General features: G+C 49.1%; 1 protein-coding gene across 1 annotated transcript in view; it reads right to left on the reverse strand.

Annotated features, from left to right (window-relative positions):
• Positions 1-18,218, reverse strand: part of GLP1R (glucagon like peptide 1 receptor) — a 276,669-nt gene that overhangs the window by 217,033 nt on the left and 41,418 nt on the right. The window lies entirely within an intron of this gene.

Below are 18,218 nucleotides of genomic sequence, written 5' to 3' on the forward strand. Positions count from 1 at the left end.
GCGAACAGTGAGCGGCGTGCTTCTCTCCACCAGACACCGCCAGTGCTCCCTCCGGCCCCCTCTCTGAATAACAAAGGGCTTAGACCTCTATGGTAACCCTCTGCCCAAGCAGCTTAGCTGCGAAGTTAGACGCAGGGCCGCCATGTTTAGTCTCACGACGGATGTGACATCACACAGCCCTCATGTAAATGGCTCGGACGCGCCTGTATTATCCAGACAGCTCTCCCAATGCCAAGATGTTGCCCTCCTAACACTGTGTCGCCCTGTCACTTGGACACGCCAGCGTTTTCCCTGACACTCCCTGAAAATGGTTGGTTCCTCCATTTATAAAATGTTTAGATAAAACGAGGGCTGCATAGGCTCAAGTGCATTTAAGAGCCTGTGAATTTAGGGATTGTTAAATAAAGTTATTGAAGAAGTCAGATTACCCAGGAAAAGCTCAGGAGTGAGTAGCAGGTGGGTCAGCCAATCAAGTGGCTTAGGGGTGGTAGCTTAGAGAAGGGTATATTAGGTGAAGTCAGGGGAAGTCACTTCCTCTTTGAATCTGGAACCCCACCCTCCCTGTTCCCTTTCTATCTCTGTGCTACCTGGCCTTTGGGCTATTCACCTTATTTGGCTTCTATAACTTTAATTAAAAATCGGCGAGAAGGCGCTCTCGACCAGCGGTCAGGTGAGGTGTCAGGTGCTTGCTGTGCGGTATTACCCCCACCCCCTTTGCCAGTATGGGTAGTGAGTCCCGACTCAGCGGGGGGACGTTGGACACTTCCTGGAAGTGTCCTCGCCATGCCATAGAAGGGGTGGGGTATCCGTCACAGGGCGGGCTGTACCTCACGATACAGGCTGTACGCGGGCTGTACCGCCCCTCGTGGGCTCGCTGAGCTCGCCACGCTTCGGGTTGGAGTTCAACGTGGGGTGGCGTTAACAATGAGTGGGCATTTCACATACAAATTACCCATCAGGATGGGTATACAATCAAAAATTGGGTATGGGGGGCCATTTAACATTGGTTCCTATGTAAAATCGGGTCCATCGCATAATGGCATACAATGGACCCGATTTTACATAGGAATTTAACATTACATACAATGCTTACAATGTAAAATCGGGTCGGTCGCATCGGTCGATGGACCCGATTTTACATTTGTCGGGTAACCTCAAAAAAAGCCAGAAATCGGGTCGGTCGATGGGCGCCGTGCTAGGAAACAAGTACCGAAATCTATAGAAAGGGGTCAGTTGACAATGAATATACACAAGCAGAGATAATATAGATCAATCTGAATAAAAAAAAGTGTTAACCAGTCAGTGTCATTGAGACCATTTAGCTGGACGAGTTAATGCGGAGAAACACTGTATAAGTACATCAGGGATATAGAGGAGATATCGTGCCGCCATCGGTGCCTGCAGAATAATCGACGCATTGATATTTAAAACTGGTTTATGTTTTCCTTATCACCTCTAATATCACCGTTACCTGTCTAGATCAATAGTAACCACCATCATTTCATTGCCTTTGTTTCATAGGAGACTGTAATGTTTCTTTATTAAAGCATCTGATTTATTTAAATGTATTCCGAAAATCTTCCTTCCATGACTGTTACTGCTGGAAATTAACATTGCTTATTCTGAACACTTGGCTGTACCGCAGCTTCCCCGTTATAGCCCTGAGAGTATCGGTGCACTCGCGGCCTGATTCAGTATGGAAAAAAGCAAATTCTTTCTCCAATGGACAAAACCATGTGCGCTGCAGGTGGGGCAGAAGTAACATGTGCAGAGAGAGTCCGATTTGGGTGGGTTATATTGATTCTGTGCAGGGAAAATACTGACTGCTTTATTCTTACACTGCAATTACAATTACAATTTGAACACACCCCACCTACATGTAGCTCTCTGCACATGTTACATCTGCCCCACCTGCAGTGCAGCATTGTTTTGTTCATTAGAGAAAGATTTTGCTTTTGAGATCTATGCTGAATCAGGCCCTGAGTGGCTGAATGTATTGATCTTTCAAAACATAAAACGGTCTATGGACTAAGCTTTGGAGAGAGATAAAGTGGACTGACGGTAAAGTACCAGCCAATCAACTCCTGACTGCCAGTGTGTCATCTAATTGTTAAGGGATCAAAACTTAACAATTCAGCAGATCACATTTGGGCTCACTGGACAATTGGTTTCAATTATCAGAGACAGTTACAACAATAATTAACTTTATTTAGTGATAATATTTCTGGGGAAAGATTATTGTTTATATTAATTGTGGTGTTATTAATGTTCTTAATGATTTAATGTATAATAAATATATCTGGAAAGACAGCGCTTCCCAAATATATTCCTGTCTTTATTCAATGTGACGGAGCCTAAAGTGAGTGGTTCAAACAGATGCAGCCCCTCCAGGGCCAGCCACTGGAGGGCGGTAGTCGGGAGCAGGGAACCCCCCTGGATGGAGGTGAGTGGCTGCCTGTCACTCCTCCCCAGCAACCTCCATCCAGGAACCCCCCTGGATGCAGGTGAGCGGCTAAGTGGCTTCTCCCCCCTCCCCCCGTGGAATCACTTCACACCCACCCGCCTGCCTAACACTGCTGTGGAGCGACACGGCACCCGGCAGGTGAGCGGCTTCCCCCCCACCCCCAGAAAACTCGGCGGCTGCCACTGCATGGCTCCCGCCAACCACCCCAAAGCTGCTGTGGAGCGAAGCAGCGGCAGCATCGCACGCGACGCAGCGGCGGTGCCCCCCCCCCCAGGGGACCCGGAGGAGCTGCATCAGAATGAGGCGCGCAAGCCTCTCGTGCACACGTGCCCCCTTCCAACGGCTGGCCGGGCCTGGCAGCTGGCGGGGGCTGGCGATAGAATTGTCAGCCCTTGCAAAGATTGAACGGGCTCCATCCGTAAGTCTCAGTAAAGGTCTGTGGGGCATTATACAAATAGATAATATAACGCCAATGCTTTTTTTATGAAGTGTAAATGAACTTTAAATGGAATTTAAAAATAACTAAAATGCCTCTTAAACGCCTAAAAGTATAAAACCTTATCACGCCTACACCGTACTGAACATACAGTATATGTGATTGCCTCATCATGCATAACGGTAACACAAGTACAAGATGAATCATGGTCCTGGAAATGGACTGGGGTCCAAATATAAATGATGTTCCTTGTTTTAACTTATTTCCCATACCTCCACTGTTACACCCAATGCCTTTACCAGCATCCCTGTCGGCAATGCCTCTGTCAGCATCACTGTCATCAATGTGCAGTGCCATGTTCCTGTAATAGTCACTGAGAAGATGGCAGAAGAGGAGACACCCACTTCTCTGATAAAGGTAAGTATTAAAGGGGGCTTCTGCCTCAGGCCCCTGCCTGGCCCCACCAGCAAGCACAAGTAATTAGTACCTGCTCCCACCCTCTCTCAGCACCAGTGGCCAGAAGCACCACAGGAAGTCCTCATTGGCTGGTGGCTGGACCAGAAAGACATCGTTGGAGCCGTTGGACCTGGCAGATCACCCCTAGGCCACCAGGAACTTTTTGTTGTCATTCAAATCATGTCCACATATCATCAGTGTCAGCATGATGAATATCGAGTTGGTCCATGCTAACAACAACGTACCCACGTCAACATTATTAATGTTGGCAAAATGAGGTGGCATCTGCCCATGCTTCCAAATTAATTCCACGTACGTCACTGGGATCACACCAAACGGTCTTCAGGTCCTTACACTGAGTTTTACGTTCCCCGTCTGGGAGCTTTTTCATCTACTGTACTTGGAGCCTCTACTGTCAGTAATATCTGATATATTCAGGCTTGTACCCTCTGTGGAACATTTCAGCAATTCATTACTTCCCAGAGACAGCTTTCCCAGCTCTTGTCCATTTAGAGCAGTCATTACAGAACATCACTTCAAGGCTATTTATTGTGTTTGTAATTTGGTGTCAATGTGGGTGAATGTGACCTTTTCGAATCGGAGACGTCTCCGTGCTTAATAATCCCTCTGCCGCAATGCCCAAATGCTTGAAACTGTCCCTTTACTGTGCACATGACACATTTATGGCTACTGTTATCTACTGTACGTACAGTATTGTTGCACTGGGCAATTTGTTAAAACACTAGGCGACAAAAATTCCACCAAATGACAATTTTTTTTTTTTTTACAATTTAAAGATACACGCTGAAGGACTACCCCAACTGCACAGTATTGCTGCACAGTATCGCTGCACAGTAAGGTAGCACAGTATCATTGCACAGTATCTCTAATACTAGCACCCACAGAATCAAACTAGGGTTCAGCAGCAGGCGGTCCTTACCTGAAGTGTCAGGTGACTGGATTACAACAGTGTCCATATAATGCTAAATTACTAAATAACAAGCACTATAGGCACAATAGCCCACAGATAGGCCATAGGGGAATAATTAGTAATACACCTTTCACACCAGAAAATGCAGATACTTACCTGGGAATACGGTCCCTGAATCATGCAGAGACATTACCGGGTTAGCCCCTTTCACACCAGCCTAGTCCCTGCATTTTCTGGTGTGAGGTTGGAGAGATAGTATGGGCAGCGGGAGTTGGGGGCACCTGGCAGCTACAGATGTAGCCCCTGCCATCCTTGGCCGGGGCTCGCCAGCCCCTCCCCGCTGGTGAGCGCCGGCGGACAGGGGCTACACTGAACTGGGACACGCGTGCGTCTCACACGCACGCATGTCCCAGTCTCTCCGCGGGGGCGCTGCGTGTCCCTGCCCGTCTCCACTTCTGGGAGACGGGCAGGGTTAGGGGGCGCTCGGGGAGGCGACGGGCGGCAACGGCGGGGGAGGCAGCTTGGACCGGAGGCAGGCTCCGTTGCCAGGGGGTGAGCGAGGGGGGAGGCGGATGGCAGCTCCATGTCCCCAGAGCAACAGGCCAGGAGACGGACAGCACCCATTAGCTCTTTCTCCCTAGAACAACAGACAAAGGGTGGGGGGGGAGGCGGACGGCACCCGGCATCTCCATGTCCCCAGGTCACCCCAGCGACGGGCAGCAGGTTGAATCCCAGGATTTTGGCCTGGGAACCTTTCACACAAGTGCTAGTCGTGGGTTGTTCCCGGGCCAATTTAGGCTGGTGTGAAAGGGGTATAACTGGCAAATTCCATAAAATTTACAATTTATCAACAGTATCTGTGAAATACACATTAGGAAACAGATTAATCAGCAACAAGACTTTTTTTGGAAGTTTGACCAAAACTGTTGTGTGACGATCTGAAGCCCTTTCCCTGGATAACATATGCTGTTATTCCGACACGTAACATTTGCGCAGTCTCAAGGTATTAACGCGACAGCCACTAGCTGCTTTGCACAAAAGGTCGCGGATTACTTATTGTGGGCGCTGCGTCATTTTACCGACAGCATCGTTTCCAGGCTGAGGGCAGAACAAATAAACCACTCGATAAATAAAAGAGAATTCACAAATTTTATAACTAGAAATTCCAAATATTATCACCCTGGCGTATGTGGGCAGGATGGCATGATGGAATTCACACTTGAAATTTTCATTTTGTGTTAGTATAAAAACAGTACTAGGGCGTACTTACCTTGGAGCCTTCCAGTCGCAATAGGACCACGCATTTACCTTATACTGATACCAAGTTTACAAGGGACAGTATATCAAAACACTATCTACAGTGAACACATCATACTTAGGGAACGTGGGGGTCCCACGTTGCAAGGATAGAGATTTCCTTATTTATTACATGTTATATGTTTGATGTCTTTGTGTCTTTTTTATTTTCGCTATATTTTATCATTGAATTAATAAAGGTTACATTTTATTACTCTGAATCCTTTTGGTGCACCACACAGAGACATTCCTTTTCTTTCTCCATAAACTTCTGGCCCTTATTCTGGTTGACTCTCTCAGGTGCAAATTCGCACCCTTGCGAGTCAACCAGAACCCGCCCTGCAATTGGTGGTACGCGCCGCCCCCACTTCGCACGCCTGGCTCGTTCATTCACATGCCAGCGAGAACCTCCCTCATCTTTCGATGGTCGCCGACCATCGAATGATGGTGAAGGCACACGCATATGTAAGGATGATCCAGACCACTCGTACATATGCGTGTGGAATTACATGCCTCACAAACACATTAGCATGTGTATGCCCAGCATTTTCACAGTAATGCCCATGAAACGCTGGGCGTTCACATATACTAATGGCCCAGGCCAGCACCCCACACCCCTCTCCATCTCCCACTCAAAAGGCAGGGAGTGTGCACTCGACGAACAGATTTTGCATGCTCCCAGTGTATACACATGCGCGGAAATGCTGCTGCGCATGTGCAAATGCAAAACATTGGTCCCAGTGCAAATTCGCACCCGGCCAAATCAACCTGAATAAGGGCCATAGAAGCTGCAATTTGAATGACAGGAAGCCAGGTTTAAGGGGCGTTTATGAAAACGCAGGCATGCCCAGGTGTTTTATGCGTGGGACTCTGATGTCAGCGATGATCACAATTCTCGAGCAGATATGTGGAAGTCCTAGAATGGCGCAAATAGAAAAAACTGTTTGATTGTATGGTTTTTTCATGTTTTTTTTCTTTGCACGGGCATTTTTTCTCTCTGTATGGGTGGAGGCTTTCTGCTCGCAGTTCACTGTGTTTTTTTTCTCTGCTGAATTAGCCCCAACGTTTGGTTCCCTGAAGAGGTGTACATACGGATGACCGGCTGTCGGAATGTCAGTGGTCAGAATACCGACACCTGAAAGAGGGAATCCCGACAGTGGTCCAGTAAGTATTCTTACCCCACCCCACCTTCCACTAACCATATCCCTCCTTCCAGCTGCCTATCCTTAATCCCCACTGCGTCCCCCCCTAGTGCTTATGCCTAAATACCCCCCGTGTCCCACCCTAGTTCCTAAGCACTGACAGTTATGGGGCCAACATCTGCAGAATGCCGATATCTGAAATATTGACAGGTAAAATGCTGACATGATCAGAATGCTTAGGGTTAAGCTGCAGGAGGGTGCGGATAGTCTCTGGGAGCAGAGGTTAGGGTTAAGCTGCAGGAGGGTGCGGATAGTCTCTGGGAGCAGAGGTTAGGGTTAAGCTGCAGGAGGGTGCGGATAGTCTCTGGGAGCAGAGGTTAGGGTTAAGCTGCAGGAGGGTGCGGATAGTCTCTGGGAGCAGAGGTTAGGGTTAAGCTGCAGGAGGGTGCGGATAGTCTCTGGGAGCAGAGGTTAGGGTTAAGCTGCAGGAGGGTGCGGATAGTCTCTGGGAGCAGAGGTTAGGGTTAGGCCGGGATAGGAAGTTGATTGCTTTGTGTTGAGGACTTAGGGTCTACTTTTGGGGATGCAGATGTCGCTGCCTCCTTATTTTACTGCGCAGTACTTCCCTAACATAGACAAAATTATGCACGCACTTATGTTAATTAGCAGCTTAATATGTTATTGAAACATCTGCCAACCAAAGTTTGTGGTCCTGCCAGACTGTCCCCCGGCAGAGGTCGCGCTCGTTTACACAGATAAGCTCCCATCTCGCTCTCACTGTCTGCGCTCAATGCAAAGAATTCGATGAACAATAAAACGTGATCATTATTCCTGCCAGCCATGTATCGCAGAACCTCGCACCGCTCTGACAAGGAGATTAGCAAACACGGCGTTCATCTAACCCAACCGGCAGGAAGGACGCTCCGCAGAGTGCGCCATGCTGGCCTTTCATTTACATTTTATAGCGTCCAGCAATATTAGCATTATAATTCTCTTTAGATTGAATTTCATATATAAACTGGGATGGCCTTCTGTTCCGCTGCCCCGAATTATTTAACCTTTCCGTGGAGTGCGGTGAGGACTTGTCGGTGTTCTAGCTCGGTTAAAGGATTTTTTTTAAATAAATTGAATCTGTTAGACTTGCAAAGAGAATATATTACAGGAGACAAGGTGATGAGAGACGAGACATATATGGGGGATTATTCTGATCTGTACATAGCAGGGCTGCGTTCTGTTCTGTTTCTGCACGCACCCAACATAGTGGGTTGGGGGGGACAGCGGAGAGGGGCGTGGGGCAGCCCAATTACCACATGGGAACGCCCATGAACACTGGGCGTTCCCATGGTAATGAGGCCGTGACGCAGGTGTTGGGGGCAGACAGTTGGCATCGCGAATTTCAGTTGCCCACTCATTTCCATCCCAGCGTGCACGCATATGTAAGTGACTCGAACATCCATTTGCAGCCTGTGCGTGGGAACACACGCTACGAGGGGGGGGGGGGGGAGGCAGCCCAACATTCGCCGGGAGGGGTTTGACGGACTCCTGGCTTAGCCAATAAAAGTCAGCAGGAACTGACTTTTATTTGCAAGCGCTGGGACGAAGATGGGACAGGCAAACATCACCCCGCCTGCGTAGCCATGGGAACGCTTAGTGTTTTCATGGGGACCCCAATAAAATGCTGGGCGTTCTGATGGGCGATCACCACCCGTCCACCCCAATGGTTGCAAACGGCTCGATAAATATGTAAGTCGCTGAAGCCATTCACAAATGGGAGCTGCAGATGCGCATAATAGACCAGGCGTAGTCCCCAAAACATTGTGACGGGGCTAAGTAAACCAGTATTACCCCCATTATTTGCTACTGGACACAGAAAATAAATCGTATCATTCTACCTGAAGGCTGCTGAATTCTGTAGCATCAGCCTGACGGTCGGGGGTATATATTACACCCCTATGCTTATGTTCAAACTTCTGATTTTAGACGAGGCACTGCTGCGGTGCGGTGTATTTATAATGGGTGCACCTATTTTAAATATCTGGAGTCCCGCGATGAATGCAGGGACCAGGCAGTCCCTGTGGGTGGCAGAATTTACTTGGGGAGCAAAACCCACCACTAGTCATGGGCTTAGAGCAGGGGTGGGGAACCTCAGGCCCGGGGGCCGTAGCCGGTCTGAGTGGCCAGTCGGCATTGCCGGGAGTCAAGTACAGGGGAATTGTCTCGAGTAGTCGATAGTTCTTGCGAGCACCCGGAGGCTGTCAGTCCTGTTCAGCGGAAGCCGCCAGTGCGTGGGACGACCCCTGAAAGATTTTTTCCCCATACAAATGGCCCTTGGCACAAAAAAGGTTCCCCACCCCTGGCTTAGAGAATTGTAATGAAACAGCCGAGAGCTGAAATCCCTCCGCTTACTCCCCCGATTCTCTTCCGGTTATTATATTTAATGAGGTAAATAAAAGCCGTGATTCCATCCCCGTTGTCCGCTTCGCTATTGTATTATACGTTTATCTGTGCGCTAACCGGAATGTTCAGGGTTCTAATCAAGGCTAAAGCTTCTGAAATATGTATTAGCAGCTAAATGAAAAAAAGTGATTTCCTGTTTGTTAATGAAAGCGCTGATTAATGTTACAGGACGCGCTGCATTTTACAGATGAATTATTGGTGATAAATGATTTACGCTCCTCTGGCAGAGAGTTATTGTATATTACATAATCCCTGACAAAGGTGACAAATGAAATAAAATATCCAGACGGCATCTCTCGCGCCCAAGCAGAACGGAGACTGATGTGTGATCACCCAGGTACACAAGCCTGACAGCCGACGGCTTTATTAAACGTATGGCGGCATCTCTGGGTGAGAGAGCAGCTGTGGCCTGATTCAGGTTGGCTCGTTCAGAGCCGAATTCGCAGCGGGGTCCGATGTTGCCGATCTGCGCATGCGTATCGCCAAAAATGTGAATGTGCAGACAGGAGAGTAGTACACTCGCACACAGCAGTGCGGACAGGGGGCGAGCAGGGGGGTGCGCCACGAAAAACACAGAAATCACTAATTACAAGTAAGATAATTTTGCTGTAATAGCAACAGTTTTGGGGGTTATTCAGACCGGTTCAAAAATCACCGGCTGTTTTCTGGAAGTGTCAAGAAAAACGCAGGCGTGCCCAGGCATTATAACGGCGGGTCTATGACATCAGCACCGACCTTGATCAGCCGGATTCTATTGCACAGTTGTGGGAGGGTCAGAGTTCCGCACACTTGCAGACTGGGAGCATCATTCCACGGTGAGTAAGTTGCGTATAGATTTGCAGCGTCAATCAGCGATATGGTCACAATCCCCTCGCAGACTGGCACGGGGCAGGTTTTAACTCTGTCTGGGTGCCGGCAACTTACTGATCTCAGGTCACTTCAAATTCGCCCAGCAGCGATCAGCTCTGAATCATAGTGATGGGAAATCTATTGCAGGAATTTAACAAGAATCTTTACCTGGAGCTAGGAGACGCTCAACAATCCCGGCAATATTGATTGCCGGCGTTAATAAGACACTCGGCGCACGGCCGGCCGGCCTGGGCCCCTCTGTGCATGTGTGTGTCCCGGATCTCACATAAACTATGCACAGGGCTGCGGAACTGGGATTCCACTCACCGCTTCTACACAGAAACATATTGTAGAAAAGACCGTAAAAGAAAGAACATTTCTCAAACTCGGTCCTTGGGACCCCACACAGTTCACGGTTTCCAGAGCCTCTCCCCCCCCCCCCCCCCAAAGTGCCCAATAATCTCTTCTCCCTTCTACCACAGAGGGGGGGGGGGGGGGGATTATGGATAAAGTACCAGCCAATCAGCTCCTAACTGCCACAGGCTGCGATTGAAAAATAACAGAAGCTGATTGATAAAGTTGAGAGAGATAAAGTGCCAACCAATCTCAATGGGTTTCAGGGTTTGGGGTCCCTTGACAACAGGCTGCAAGGAAAAATATTTTGATCAAAATCTGAACAAACTCCTCACCCCTGGCTGCTACCATGTACAATATTACTACGGTTATATGAAAGGCGCTGCCTTGTTTTCGGTTTCCTTTACGCTGGGATTTCGCATATTTACCTGCGATTTCATGAGTTTTAGTCTCTGAATACGGGATCTGCTTTTATTTTTTCTCTCGCTTATAATAATAATAACAATGTGTGCGGCTTGTCCCCCTCGCTAAGTGAGCTTTTGGCAACACATCCAGTAATAACACTTTGCAATGTTTCTTCTTTTTGTAGTTAATACTAGATGTTGTGACTTTATTGCATCACATAAACAGTCCCCGGGTTAATGTTCTGTATTGTTTTCTCTGTCTCCTGCTAGGAACCGTTATATTTACTGGAGAATTAAATTGCTAGATGAGCAGCATTTAGTCCGTCTCACGTAATTCCAGCTATAATTAAACCTGTTTATAGTGAAATTAGACTTTACACTATGCAAACTATATCCATAACTGTGGCCGCCTTCGCACATAGTGGGCCTGATTCGGATTGCATGCGTTTCCGGCGCGGGATCCGGTAAAGCGATATTTTGTTCTCCTGTGCCTGTATCTAAGCCATCCCTCTCCATCTCCGGGGTTGGTGGACATGCCCTCGGAGAGACGAAACCAGGATCCCTGTGTGGCCACGCCTCTTTCAATTAGGCCACACCTTTACAGGTGGCCACACCTCCACTCCTAATACTGTTACGTTATATGCAATGGAAAGTCACAGCTTTACCAAGATGGCCGCCGCTGTGTTACGGAGTCCGCACAACCCACTTGGTTGAGTGTCACCAGGATGGTCATGGAGCACCTCAGCCATCTTAAGGTATAGGCACACTAGGCAGCCGATGAGTTTCTAGGGCCCTTGGAGCAGAAGTGGTCTGGGGCATGGGGGGAATGGGCTCCATGGACTGGAGCGGCTTGTACCAACCATAGCAGCCAAGCAGCATTCTCTACCTGCCTCCCAGCCTGCAGCCAAACAGTGAACAGCTGTCAGCTTGCTGATTGGTAGATAGCTGGCGTTGGTCAGCAGTCTGACCAATCAGACTGCTGACAGCCATTCATTGTATGGAAGTATGTGCAGAGATATTCCTGGACCGCAGGAGGGGAAGTTATTTTTTTTAAATGTATTCCCCTGATTGATTGGGTAGGAACCCCAGCGCATTGCTCTGCCCAGGGCCTACAATGCTCGTCTGATCAGTATTGATTGGGACCAGAATGCCTTGCACCACCTTCCCCCGCCACCACCTTCCCCCGCCCTGCCAAATATAAAACCTCTAGCGTCTGTCTCCTCCGAGGCTCCGAAATCCCTTGGCAACAGGCATTAACCCCTGGCAATGAGCATTAACCCTTAGCAACGAGCTTTAACCCCCAAAAAAGTTAGGAGGTATGCATATATGGGTACAAACCTCATTGCTGTAAGTATCCTAGAAGACAAAGGATTCAAGGTCAGTCTCATAGAGGGCAAATGTGTCGTGTAGAATAAAAGAGGGACTGTGATAGCAACAGCAACCTGATGCCAGCAACTATATGTTCCTGGCACAGAAGAGACAGAGATAAGGGACATGAATGGTTCCTTATCAGAGCAATAATGGAAGTTTAATGTATAGAATGCACATGTAGGAACTTGGCCAGACATGACACGTGCTGTACGCCAGGTCAGACAATTTACCATTAACCCTGGGAAACAACAACTGGACAAGAATCCTAAAATACCTAAAGAGCTCAGCTTCCTTGCAGTTAGACTTTCCCACATCTAAAGGCCCCCATGCACTATGCGACTTCTACAGGAGAAGTCACATCCAATTCCCATTGAGTCACCCGGGGGGCATGCGATGCATCAAATGCATCCCTTCTGCATGCCATCTATCACATGCGTTCCCTGCTGCCGGGAGGGGGGTCCGACCCAGAGAACTTACTGTACATATGATCTCAGGGTCCGATCTGATGCGCACAGGTCCGCACATCGGATCGGACGTCAGACACGTGCTATTTGAGCCAATTTCACCCAATTTCTCAGGCCAATCCCCCGTAATCGGGTGAAGTCTGGCCCAAATCGCATAATGCACGGGGGGCCTTCAAAATTCTGCATTGAATTCTGAGATGCCGACTGGGGATCAGGTGACCATCAATCATATACAGGATACCTATACCGGTATGTGCTAGCAGACATAGCCGTAAGCTGGGCAAGCAGATAGCAACCCACTGCAGCAGAGGTGGAGTACATGGAGTTTACACTAACGGCCAAAATGAGCCTGATTCAGATCCCATCAGTAGGGCTCCTTAAATGCAGGTTTAAGATTATCTGAAAACTGTACCGGACCCTGTACTTCGCACGTGCAGTGTGCATCCTTCATGGTCACTATGCCGAGCATGAGGTGATTTGATTGACAGTCTGCATCCGGTTGATGGCAGAGAGGGAGTGGCGTGTCACCTACGTTTTGTTGCAGTGTTGAGGCCGGGGTCTCCGTCTTCTGGCGGAAATTTCCTGGCCTCATCCATAGAGCTCGGTTGGTATTGACAAAGGCCTAGTTGGTTCCTCTCTGTCCCCAGACACAGTTGCAGATCTGACCAATGGCAGCTATTGCAGTAAAATACAAATTTCTTTTCATTTTACTGCTCCAAACAGCTACTTCACTTGCACAATACTAGGGCCAACCAAGTTGTAAAAAACGTGAGGGATGTAGCATCCAATTATTGCTACATATAAAATATTTAATGACACTCTATTTGCACTATGGGCCTCACAGCCAGGGCCGCCAGCAGAGGGGGACAGCTGGGACTGGAGTACCGGGCCCGGAGGGAGAAGGGAGCCTGTCGCTGCAGCAAAGGCTTTAGTGTGCAAGGAGTTGGCCACTGGAACAATTTCTTCTTGTTGCTAAAGGGGGGCCGCTTATTTTACAGTCCTGGGCCACACAATTTTATATGGCAGCCCTGCTCACAGCCATAATGACTTTATGGTTGCCGTGGGATTTGACAATGTGACTATAAGTGGGCGTGGTCACAATGAGACACTACAAGCCCCACCTCTTCAGATCTTGGACGTGGGTCGGCAAGTAGGGGTCATTCTATATCCCAAATAAACTATTTTGGAACAAGATGCAGCAAATATGTTCCCACAGTGCACACTTCCTCTTCCCCGCGGTCTATTTCCTCTGCGACAACACCTACAGTAGTTACCTGTGCAGTCTTATCCTCTTCACGTTGGATCTGCTTTTTCTTCCTTCTCACTCGTAGCAATAATAAGAGCAGCTTGTTTCCTCGCTAAGTGATCTTTTGGCAGCACATCCAATAATAACACCTGGCAATATTTCTTCTTTATGAGTGTAATACTAGATACGGAGCCATTCCGTCATAAAACAGAAATAGGCCCCTGGTTAATGTTTTGTTTTTCCCCAAGACATTCACAGCAGATTAGTCGTTCATTTTGGCGAGGAGAAAACCCGTCGCGCTTATTCTGTGTATAATTACAGATGGTATAGGAAAGCGGGCAGCTGTTAGCATCGAATCCTTGTTACATGGCAGTCACATCTGGTTCAAAGACTTGTACATAGACGAGTGATGAAGAGGTGGGGAAGTGAAAGTGGAAGATGGTTTGGACGTGGCCTCACATATGTGGGACCAAAGCACTGGGCTGTAGCAAGGGCACAATGGGGGCAGCACAGCTGTGAGAACTAGTAGTCCACAGTTGATGTCACATTTCCGCTATGCTCTGCCAGGTGTCACAGACTCTTCCCACATCTAGCACTGCTGATGGGTGTGGTATATTTCCCCGACAGTCGGGATTCCGACAGTCATTACTCAGACGTTGGAATCCCGACTGCACAGCGTGGGGAGCGCAATGAAGCCTCTTGCGGGCTCGCTGCGCTCGCCACCTATTTTATTCTCCCTCTATGGGGGTCGTGGACCCCCACGAGGGAGCAGTCGGGATTCCGACGTTGGAGGAATGACTGTCGGAATCCTGACTGTCGGGGAGCCCTGTCGGCACCCCTGCTGATTTAGTAACCAGCATGTCTCCACTGGCCAGTCTTCTCGTGATTCCCTTATTGTGACAACCTAAAGGTACTGTCTTCTTGTAGTCTGGAGCTGCCATCTTGCCTAAGTACAGTCAACTCTGTTGTAGCCATTCGCAGAGGCTTTAGTTCTCACATGATTCCAGTATCCAATCACAGACTAGGGTGCCCTATTTATACCATTTCTTTGCACCTGCTCATTGCCAGTACAACTTGTCTTCAAGGAGTTCTTGGTTCCTGTGTCAGAGGCTAGCCATATTCCACACTTCTTGCTTTTTTTGTTCCCGTTCCCGAGGTGCTAGGTGTGGCCAGGGTGGTGGGAGACGCTAGGTGTGCCCAGGGTGCTGGGAGACGCTAGGTGTGCCTAGGGTGGTGGGAGATGCTAGGTGTGCCGAGGGTGGTGGGAGGTGCTAGGTGTGCCCTAGGGTGATGGGAGACACAAGGTGTGGCCAGGGTGCTGGGAGGTGCTAGGTGTCACCGGGGTGGTGGGAGACGCTAGGAGTGCCCAGGGTGGCGGGAGGAGCTAGAAGTTCCTAGTAATGGAGGTGCTAGGTGTGACCTGGGTGGCGGAAGGTGCTAGGTAGGACCAGGGTGGCGGCAGGTGCTAGGAGTGCCCAGGGTGGCGGGAGGTGCTAGGAGTGCCAAGTAAGGGAGGTGCTAGGTGTGACCAAAGTGGTGGGAGATGCTATGTTTGGCCAAGGTGCTGGGTGTGACCAGGGAGGCGGGAGGTGCTAAAAGTGCCTAGTAAGGGAGGTGCTAGTTGTGACCAGGGTGGAGGGAGATGCTAGGTGTGACCAGGGTGGTGGGAGGTGCTAGGTGTGTCCAGGGTGGTGGGAGGTGCTAGGTGTGACCAGGGTGGTGGGAGGTGCTAGGTGTGCCCAGGGTGGCGGGAGGTGATAGGTTTGGCCATGGTGCTGGGAGGTGCCAGGGATGCCCAGGGTGGCGGGAGGTGCTAGGTGTGCCCAGGGTGGCGGGAGGTGCTAGGTGTGCTCAGGGTGGCAGGAGGTGCTAGGTGTGCCCAGGGTGCTGGGAGGTGCTAGGTGTGCCTAGGGTGCTGGGAGGTGCTAGAAGTGCCTACTAAGGGAGGTGGACCTTCAGAACTTTGCTATGTTCTTATTTTGACACAAAGTTCTAGCTACTCTCCTGTGGGCCTGATTCTGGATTGAATATCTTCAACTTTATACCAAGGTGGCTACAAAGCCACACAAACCCAGTATAGGCTGAAATATATACACATAGACACAGTTTAATCCGCCACATTTGGGAACATACTCCGATCTTATAATACTAGAATATATTTCCTGGAACAAGAACACTGCTTCAGCCCCTGTAAGACGTTATCTGCGGCCGGACCACCAGCCATGCTCAAAGAATTTAGCAGAAGCAAAATATTTCCAGCAAATAACTTTTTGCCGTATAATAAAATGTCTGGGTGTTCCTAAAAGGATTGAATTGCAATAAGCAATGGCTTCTAGTAAGCAGTTTGCGCAGCCAAACGTTGGACATAAAAATATCGATATGAGTTAAAAAATGAGTAATAAAAACACCCATGTAAATGAAATGCTGACATAAAATCAGTGAACATGATCAGAGACAGATAAAACATAGTCATGTATATCCGGGGGAGAGATCTCCGGCTTCTCCGAGACAATGCTCAATGTCTTATTAATGCTTGCTTGGGCAACATTATCCGCGCTCCACTACACAGCATCTTACGCTCTCCCACAGAGCAGCAGAGTATTACAGGATGCTGGCCTCAAATGGGGCCAGCATCCTGCATGTAAGAGACCACCGCCATTTTGCTTGCAGTCAGTGCTAAACAAATCTAATGAAACAGTGCCTCCAGTGGCAGGCAATATGTAACTACACCCAGTGGATGCAGGAATTGGCAGGCTGAACTGATTTAAAACGATGAATACTTCCAAACCATTAGGGAACTGGATGTCCCAGAGGCATGAGGAACTTGTTTATCGCTTCTTCATAAAAAGAGTTAGGGTGGGATGTATTAATAAACATCGCCGCCCAGCCGCCGCGATGCTACCGCATATGTACTAACATATGCGACTAGCATCGGGGTGCGGTGACGGAGACCTCCGCGATACCTGTAATGTGGTGTGCGGGGCTCTCCGTCACATCCCGGCGGCTGTCAGTGTCCCCGGCGTCTTCTCCTCCCCCCTGCAGCCGGATGTCCTCCCGGCTGTGACACCTGCTGGGGGAGGAGGAGATCGATGGAGGATGGGAGGGGGGGTCGCACGAACGACGGGCAGCGATAGAAGCCTAGAGACTTCTACAGGGTATCGCCACCCAGAGACGGGGCGGACGGGTAATGGTACATAGGAAAATTCGGTAAAACCCCTGTTTTACCGCATTTTCCCTTTAGTACATCCCGCCCTTAGTGGCATTTGTATAGTCGAAGGTAAGCGGGAGAATTATGGGACTAGTGCTTGCTTGCCCATCTAGAAGAGTTGGATTAAGATCTCCTGGGGCCCTAGGCAAGATACCGGTTTGGGGTCCGCCTCCCTCCACCAATCCTTAGCACTATATTTTTGCTGATGATTGCAGGCAGTGTGGATAGATGAACTTGGCACACACACAGTCTACCACAGGGATGCGTACTTTTAAAGTCACCTCTCCGGGAGAATCCCAGAGAGGAGACTGTCGGCAGCACTCCGGGGGGTGGAGCCTGATGTAGATGTCATCAAGCTCCGCCCCCAGTTCTGCAAATCCCGCACTTAGCGGATCTTCTAAATGATGCAATTTGCACCCTCCCACTCCTCACGAAACTCTGCGTGCCGGTATCCAGGAGGGTTGTCCACCTTTCCAGGGGACCAGGAGGGCGACCCGATATTCGGGAACCTCCCGGGAGGGTAGGTAACCCTTGTCTACCGATAAATGCTCAGTTGTGTGGTCATCGGATTGGCTGTATGTTTATCACTCTTTATCACCCTCACATGTATCTCTTTTTGAAGGCTTAAAACATTTGCCCCAGTGTTGGCAGGCATGGCTTTTCCAGTGATGCCATGCCCCGTAAACAGAGGCCACTCCCATTCATTGTGGGTGTCAGGGAGAGAAAGGGGGACACACACAGGGAGTGAGAGGGAGACAGTGGCAGGTAAAGAAGGGGGGGGGGGGTATAAAGAAAAGGAAAAGTGTGGGGAAAGAGGGGGAGCAGAGACACAGAGGAGAAGAGAGAGACTAAGGGCAGAGATATATTAACTCTTTAAGTGCTGACGTTGCTGTGATAGATGTGCAAAATATCCGCTTAAAATGACAGCGCCGCTGACAGTGACTTTTTTTGTGACACAATAATTGGCTACACTCCAATTAATTGATTTCAGATCATTTGCCGCCAATAACTACAATGGATTCATATTCCTCGACTACGACCCCGGCATTTTTAGCGGATATTTTGCACATCTGTCACAGCACCGCTGGCAGTCAGAGGGTTAAAGGGTCACACGCACCAGTGTATTTCTGCTGCGATTTC

Source organism: Crinia signifera, chromosome 3 (genome assembly GCF_055691185.1).
Source record: "Crinia signifera chromosome 3, ASM5569118v1, whole genome shotgun sequence".
Taxonomy (NCBI): Eukaryota; Metazoa; Chordata; class Amphibia; order Anura; family Myobatrachidae; genus Crinia; species Crinia signifera.